This window comes from Leptosomus discolor, chromosome Z (genome assembly GCF_034619465.1).
Source record: "Leptosomus discolor isolate bLepDis1 chromosome Z, bLepDis1.hap2, whole genome shotgun sequence".
NCBI lineage: Eukaryota > Metazoa > Chordata > Aves > Leptosomiformes > Leptosomidae > Leptosomus > Leptosomus discolor.
This window is the reverse complement of record NC_141419.1, coordinates 79,395,397-79,402,555: the sequence shown is the minus strand read 5'-3', so window position 1 is coordinate 79,402,555 and position 7,159 is coordinate 79,395,397.

Genomic DNA, 7,159 nt, shown 5'->3' with positions numbered 1-7,159 from the left:
GTACAGAAAAAACTTAATATAAACTCTTGTCTCAATAACACAAATCCATTTGTCCTAAAATGTTGCCATTTTAACTTGGGGAGAAAGGCTTAGTTAAACAGACAATTTCTGCTCCTCTTCATCTCCTGAGACTTTAAATGGAAGAGCCAAAATGACCCACTACATTGAATAGCTTTCTCATAAGTAAAATCACAAACCTTACTACTGCAAACAGACGTTCAAGCTGTTTCTGTGAAAAACAACACAAAGATAAACACTGCTTTCTCTGGTAGCTTTTATTATTTGCGTCCTAGCTTTACAAGTAAAGTGAGGATTTCAGAAGCAAACATAAAAAATGGAAGGGAGCTCATTTAAGCAGCCATAAGAAACCAGTATAAATGAAAAATTCCCCTTTTCCTAGGCCTTGGACTGTCTTGGAGTTATAAAAAAAAAATAAAATCCCATGTATGAGGTTAGGAACAAAATCCTTTGGTATTTTCTGTGCAAGCTGCTTCACAGACTTTCCACCCTTTGTTAGTCTCTAACCTTTAAAATGATTTCCTAGGTGGCCCAGCATGGTATCCTCCCATCTCTGTACACTCCTAGTTCCTTTTATCAAGCAGCTGGAGTGGCCTGGGGACCCTCCGGTGCTGTGGTGAGGGATATGGGGTGCTCCCCATGAAGCTCCTGATGGGTTTTGCAGAGGGCAGCTCTTCCCTTCATGCATGTGGTAAAGTGGCCCCAATGCTGGTGGGAGCTCCTGTCCCGAAGCGCTGCAGAGATAAGGCCAGCATTGTGCCTTTGCTTGCTGGATGGTGGAGTGCAGCTTATGTGTAACTTTTAGTCAACACAGGCATGCACAGATAATAGACTGTTTCAGCTGCCTCTGGGGAGCTTCTGTTATAATCTGCCAGAAGATTCTTTCTGTGGTTTAAACTTTGGCATATGAGGAACGCCAATACTTTACATATACAAAATGTCAGTTATGTGCCCTCAGGCAGCAAGCTAAAAATGATATTACCCTGTTGACGGATTTGGGTTTAGATAGTTTCAACTACAGTAAGTTTCTTCATTTTAAACTCTGAAGATGGCCATGCCATTCAGCTAAAGTAAAAATTGCAGGGTATTACTGGTTTCCCACTGATTTCAGAGTGCTTCGAATGAATTACCAGGGAGAAAAACAATTTTCTTACAGGGGCTATCACCGAGCGCACCAGTAACGCACAGCCACGATGCCTTACATAATGCAGTGGGATGAATGAGTTGCTACCCAGACTCTGCTGACCTAAAGCCCAATGGTGCTCCTGCTGGCTTTGGTGGCATCTGATTGTGCAGTGTTACATGAAAGCTCTTGATATCTGAAGTCATTGCTGCAGGAAAATTGCTGCTGCCCTAGGGGAAATTGTGTGTAACAATGAACCTCAAGGCAAGGCTGGTGGTGCATATCCCTAGTGCTGCTGCCAGGGTAGCATGCCCTGAGACACGCAGAGTCAACAGGGAACAAAAATCTCCGTAGGAGAAGCCGATCAACAACCATATGCATCTTATCCACAAGATGAAATCATTGTGCTGCAGAGGATTGCTGACAATAAACAGCAAAAGAAATGCTAAACATAAAGTGCCAAATTCTTATTTACAGCAAAGCCACTTTATATCCCTCTGGAGTGTGTAAGTGGTCCTCAAAGGGGAGGATACTGCAGTAATTTACAGCCAGTGTATAGCTGTGTTAGTTTACAAATGAGAACTGGAGCCCAAACAAATAGTAGTTTGCTGATTTTCAAGTTTCTCATGCATTTGTTAAACTTGTTAAAACATTTTGACAACACTTTAGTAGAAGCTTTAAATTACTAATTGGAATTTAGTCTGGAGGTTTAAATTGCTTCAGTCAACAGAAGATTCCTGGGACAGACAGCTGATGTTCTATAGCTGGAACAGACCACGGACTGTCAGCCTCTGTGAAAAAAGCCCGTTTCCAGTTTTAGTCAAACTATTAGCATCCAGGGTTGTGTGACTGGTGAAGTCTAAAGTGAGTGAAGAAACAGAAACTCTGGGCCAGATTTTTATCTTACTCTCACTAATGTAAATACAGGCAAATTCTCCTCAAATCAATGGAGTTACTCCAGGCTTACCCAAGCTTAGCCAGTATCAGAGTCTGATCCTTTTATTTTGGGCTACTGGAATTCCCTAAGTAAATAATGTGGACAATTGTGCAAATTCCCATCATGGAATGAAGAAGTTTTCTAGTAATGACCACATCAGTCAGATCAGGAAGAAAAAGGAGGAGACAGATGGTGGATAATGAACAAGGGTAATGAAAAAATTGAGCTGGGAGATGAAAGACGACTCCATGAAATCTAGAGTGATATAAATGAATTCCTTAAGACCTCAGCCAAGTATAGCTTGGGAAACAAAGATATGGGTTAGATCTGTGTGAGCTGAGTAAGCCTTTCTCTTATGGTGTCCCCAGTTTGTGCACCCTGTGTTTGCAAGTACAGCACCACCGAAGATTTTATTACCTCATCTGTTCTAGCTGCTGAGCGTTGTGTCACTTCTTAGGACTTGACGACTGCAAAGATCCGCCAGGGCCTGCATCCACTCCCTCCTTGTATCTGGCTGTAAAGAAATGCAAGATCTTCTGCTGGCATAAACAGCGCGGTTGCCCCAGTTACTGGGCAGCCAGTGGTAACTGTATTTCTGCCCCTAAGCTTTTAACTATGGGCATATGGCAAATGCAATTCTTTGATAATTCTTGAACAAGTCCTGAAAGTCTTGTTGTCTTCTATAAATCAACATGAAATTGTCTGTGTTTCACTCAAAATTAACATTTCTGAAGTTTGTCACTCATCTGTGAATGAAGAAAATGATATATATATACAGAGCTGTATCTTCTAATATATGCTGAGTACAAGGCCTAAAATTATATCTTCAAATAGGAAGTTATAGTGTGGTTATATATGTGGTAGTGCAGGAAGTATGTGTGCAGCATTTTAATTTATGCAGGACATAAGTAAAAGTGTTTCTAAGAAGGTATGTGCTACATTGCTTCATGAAAGTCCTTCCTGCATGGGTAAGCAGGTACCTCTCTCTGGCTTACTGACTGGTCAGCTGGGTATTTTCCCCTCTCCCTTAAAAGGCAGAGGGTGAAACTAAAGCTGGCCGGAGCAGATGGCTTCACACTGTGACATCAGTACTACAGTCCTCCTGTGAAGTTCTATACCAGGAGCTCCTCCAGAGCAGAGTGCTTTGCCTCTACCTGGATCTGCTTTGTGGAGGTTGTAGCTAAGCATTGATTGATATGGTAGTAATTTCACTGATGCTTTCCAGTAGCGGTTACCACAGAAAATAATTATTTTCTGAATTGCTTCCCTCTGTGTGCAAAACTTAACTGAATGGAGCAAGAGATGGAGAAAAGTGACACTAGTAGGCTGTACTACCTGTTAAGAGTGATTTCAGTTTTCTGAAATAATCTGCATACAGTAATGAAATTCTAGGCCTACTTAAAAATCCCCCTAAAAATCATATTGGCTCATGCAATGAATGTGTGGAGAGCAGTTCGTTTAAAGTGAAGTCACAGTCGACAGCTTGGTGGCTGAGTAGAGATCAGTGACAAGTGGTGTTCCCCAGGGGCTAGACTGGTGCTGTATAATGTCTTTGTTGGCAATGTGGACAGTGGGGTTGAGTGCACCCTCAGCAAGTTTGCTGATGATACCAAGCTGTGTGGTGAGGTCAACATGCTGGAGGGCAGAGATGCCATCCAGAGGGACCTGGACAGGCTGGAGAGGTGGGGCTGTGCAAACCTCATGAAGTTCAACAAGGTCAAGTGCAAGGTCCTGCACCTGGGTCAGGGCAATCCCAAGCACAGATACAGGCTGGGCAGTGAGTGGATCAAGAGCAGCCCTGCGGAGAAGGACTTGGGGGTGCTGGTGGATGAAAAACTGAATATGAGCCAGCAATGTGCACTCACAGCCCAGAAAGCCAATTGCACCCTGGGCTGCATCAAAAGAAGCATGGCCAGCAGGTCAAGTGAGGTGATTTTGCCCCTCTGCTCTGGTGAGACCCCACCTGCAGTGCTGTGTTCAGCTCTGGGGCCCCCAACAAAAGAAGGACATGGACATGTGGGAGCAGGTCCAGAGGAGGGCCATGAAGATGATGATGGGGCTGGAGCACCTCCCCTGTGAGCACAGGCTGGGAGAGTTGGGGTTGTTCCGCCTGGAGAAGAGAAGGCTCTGGGGAGACCTTATAGCGGCCTTCCAGTACTCAAAGGGGGCTACAGGGAAGGTGGGGAGGGACTCTTGATCAGGGAGGGTAGTGATAGGATGAGGGGTAATGGTTTCAAACTGAAAGGAGGTAGATTTAGATTAGCTATTAGGAAGAAGTTCTTTAGTGTGAGGGTGATGAGACACTGGAAGAGGTTGCCCAGAGAAGCTGTGGCTGCCCCTTCCCTGGCAGTGTTCAAGGCCAGGTTAGATGGGGCTTTGAGCACCTGGTGTAGTGGGAGGTGTCCCTGCCGTGGCAGGGGGGTTGGAACTAGATGGTCTTTAACATCCCTGCCAACCCAAACCATTCTATCATTCTATGAAAATGAGTAAAGCTTGTTGAATCTTCACAACTTGCAACTTTTCAACAAGCTGGAGAAAGAGGTCTCAGTCACCAGTGGATTTGCCACGTGACTAATTCAGCATACTGTCTGCTTTGCCTCGAGAATGATGAATTTGCTCTCTGATTCAACAATTGATAGAAAATACTGTTGCAGTTGGCTATGTGGGACTGATACAGAAACCCAGTGTGTTACAAGGCAGCCGGCTGACCATAATGGCTGTGCACACCTTTTTAATGGAGCCATAGATGGTTGAGGAACTGACCAACTAATTTTAGCATCTGTTTTCCACTTGGTGCTTATTTTTGCCAAACTATTTTTCCTATGAAGCAGCCCTAATGAAGTGAATGTCGTTAAAAGCTCTTCCACAGTTGCTATTGTTTCTGAAAGTTGGGCAGGGATATCGTTTAAAAACATAGATGGTAGCAGGACTTTTTTTCACGGCCTGAAGGCAAACAGGCTTCCCATGGCAAGCATGGCCAGGAATTTTTAAAGGATCCCCTGGGAAAGGATATGAATCACAGCTTGGATGGCCTTTGGGGTGGTGCATGAGTACAAAAGGACATACGTAGTCATATCTACGCAAGAGATGAGTTGTAGCTAGGAGGGGAATAATCATTTCCTCAATATAATCTAAGGGCTGTATAGGCAAGGGCAAAACTGGAGTCGCTGAGTGGCTCTTCAACCAGCACAGGGAGCTTAGAAGAAAGACAGACTTTTTAACAGGCCCTGTAGTGACAGGACAAGGGGCAAATGTTTTAAACTGAAAGAGGGTAGGTTTAGAATAGATATTAGGAAGAAGTGAGGCTGATGAGATGCTGGAAGAGATTGTCCAGAGAAGTTGTAGATGCCCCATCAGTGGGATTGTTCAAGGTCAGACTGGATGGGGATTTGAGCAAACTGATCTTGTGAAAGGCATCCCTGCCCACGGCAGGAGGGTGGACTTAGATGATCTTCAAAGGTCCTTTCCAAACCATTCTATGATTCTATACAGCTCCACTAAGGTATCACTGAAGACTCCCCTGGCTCCTTTCTCATCTTCCTTCCTGTGTATTAACTTTTTTTCTGGGACATATTTTTCAGGCTGGTTAGAAAGTAAGCAAAAGAATGGAATGTAAGGTTGGATATGAAGGTGGTTTTTACACCTTCACATATAACGCCTCCTGATGATTATACAGCTAGTTTTCCAGATCCCTTCCATGGAAGAGAAACAGTGAAATGCTAAGGATGAAAACTTATTTTTTAAACCCTCCTGAGAAGCTCAGCAGCAGGAAATGGGAGCAATTGTCCATTCACAGTTGCCCTGTGCTAGGGAGGTAGAGGGCCCAGAAGGGCAGTGCCAGGTTGCAAGGACCCAAACTTGTTCTGATCCATTCTTGCAGCTGTACCTCTGTGCTCTGCTCAACATCAGACATCTTTTTGGCTCTTTATGGATTTTTAGAAATTCTACCAAATGTTGGTAATACCAAAGGTACATTCTGATCACCTGTTCCAGAGATGAGGGTTCAGAGATGGCCTCACATATTCCTTTCTATTGCTATGATTATATTCATTGTAATCACCGGTACTGTTTTAAGGAAACTTCAGGCTCAGCAGCATATACTGAACTGCCTGGATTGTACACTTCTCGTCCGAATCCAAGGCACGCTTCATGCTGCTTGGAGCCTCCAGCAGGGATGCTGTGGGGAGGTCAGCTGAGGGCCAAAGGGCGGGGTGAAGGCCTGATCTTTCAGGACTGCAAATTGTCTTGGGAAGGCTGATAAAGCTAACTGGCTTGATGCCACCCTGTGCCTATGAATTCCTGCAAAAACCTTACCTGGGGACCAAGGTTAATCTCTTAAATTTCTATAGCCTAAATCTCAGACTGAAATCTCTGTGTCCCATTTTGTGAAGGGTTCCAGAGAAATTAAGCTGTCAGCTATATATATATATGTGTGTGTACATATATCGATACATATACACATACATCTGGGAGAGCAAGCTGCTAGACATTTCCCTCAAAGATTGCACTGTTGAAGTCTGTAATATCTGTGGGGAAGCAGAAGGAAGCAGATTAGCCTTCATATAACACAAATGTAGGGAGGAAGCCTTCGCTGGCGTTGAGATTGTGATCTAGACATAAACAGTAATTCAGTCCCAGCACTAAAATGTACAACCAGCTGAAATTTGGTTTTACTGCTGCAGGCAAAAATTTGCTCATATGATTTGTAACTACCTACATAACTACTTCTTAACTTCCTGTTTAAGGATTTATGAAGATATATTCCCTGCCATCTCAGTTTAACAATCTAACAAAAGTGGCCATTTAATTTCAATGTTCCTGCTAATTTTTCCATTTCCTGTGGTTTTAACCTCAGTTTGACTGGTTTTTAGGGCTCATTTAGGTTAATAATATTAATAGCTATTTAGTCTTAGTGTCACTGTAACTCAGAGCTCACTGAGAATTACCTCTGCTTCAAGTCTAATGAATAGGATAATGAGCCTGATTAAAATAATTAAGGATAGTGCAAATAACACTGGTAGGGAACATGGCTAAAAAGACTGCTAAAACAAAGGTTGATGGAAACTTCTAACCCTGTTCCA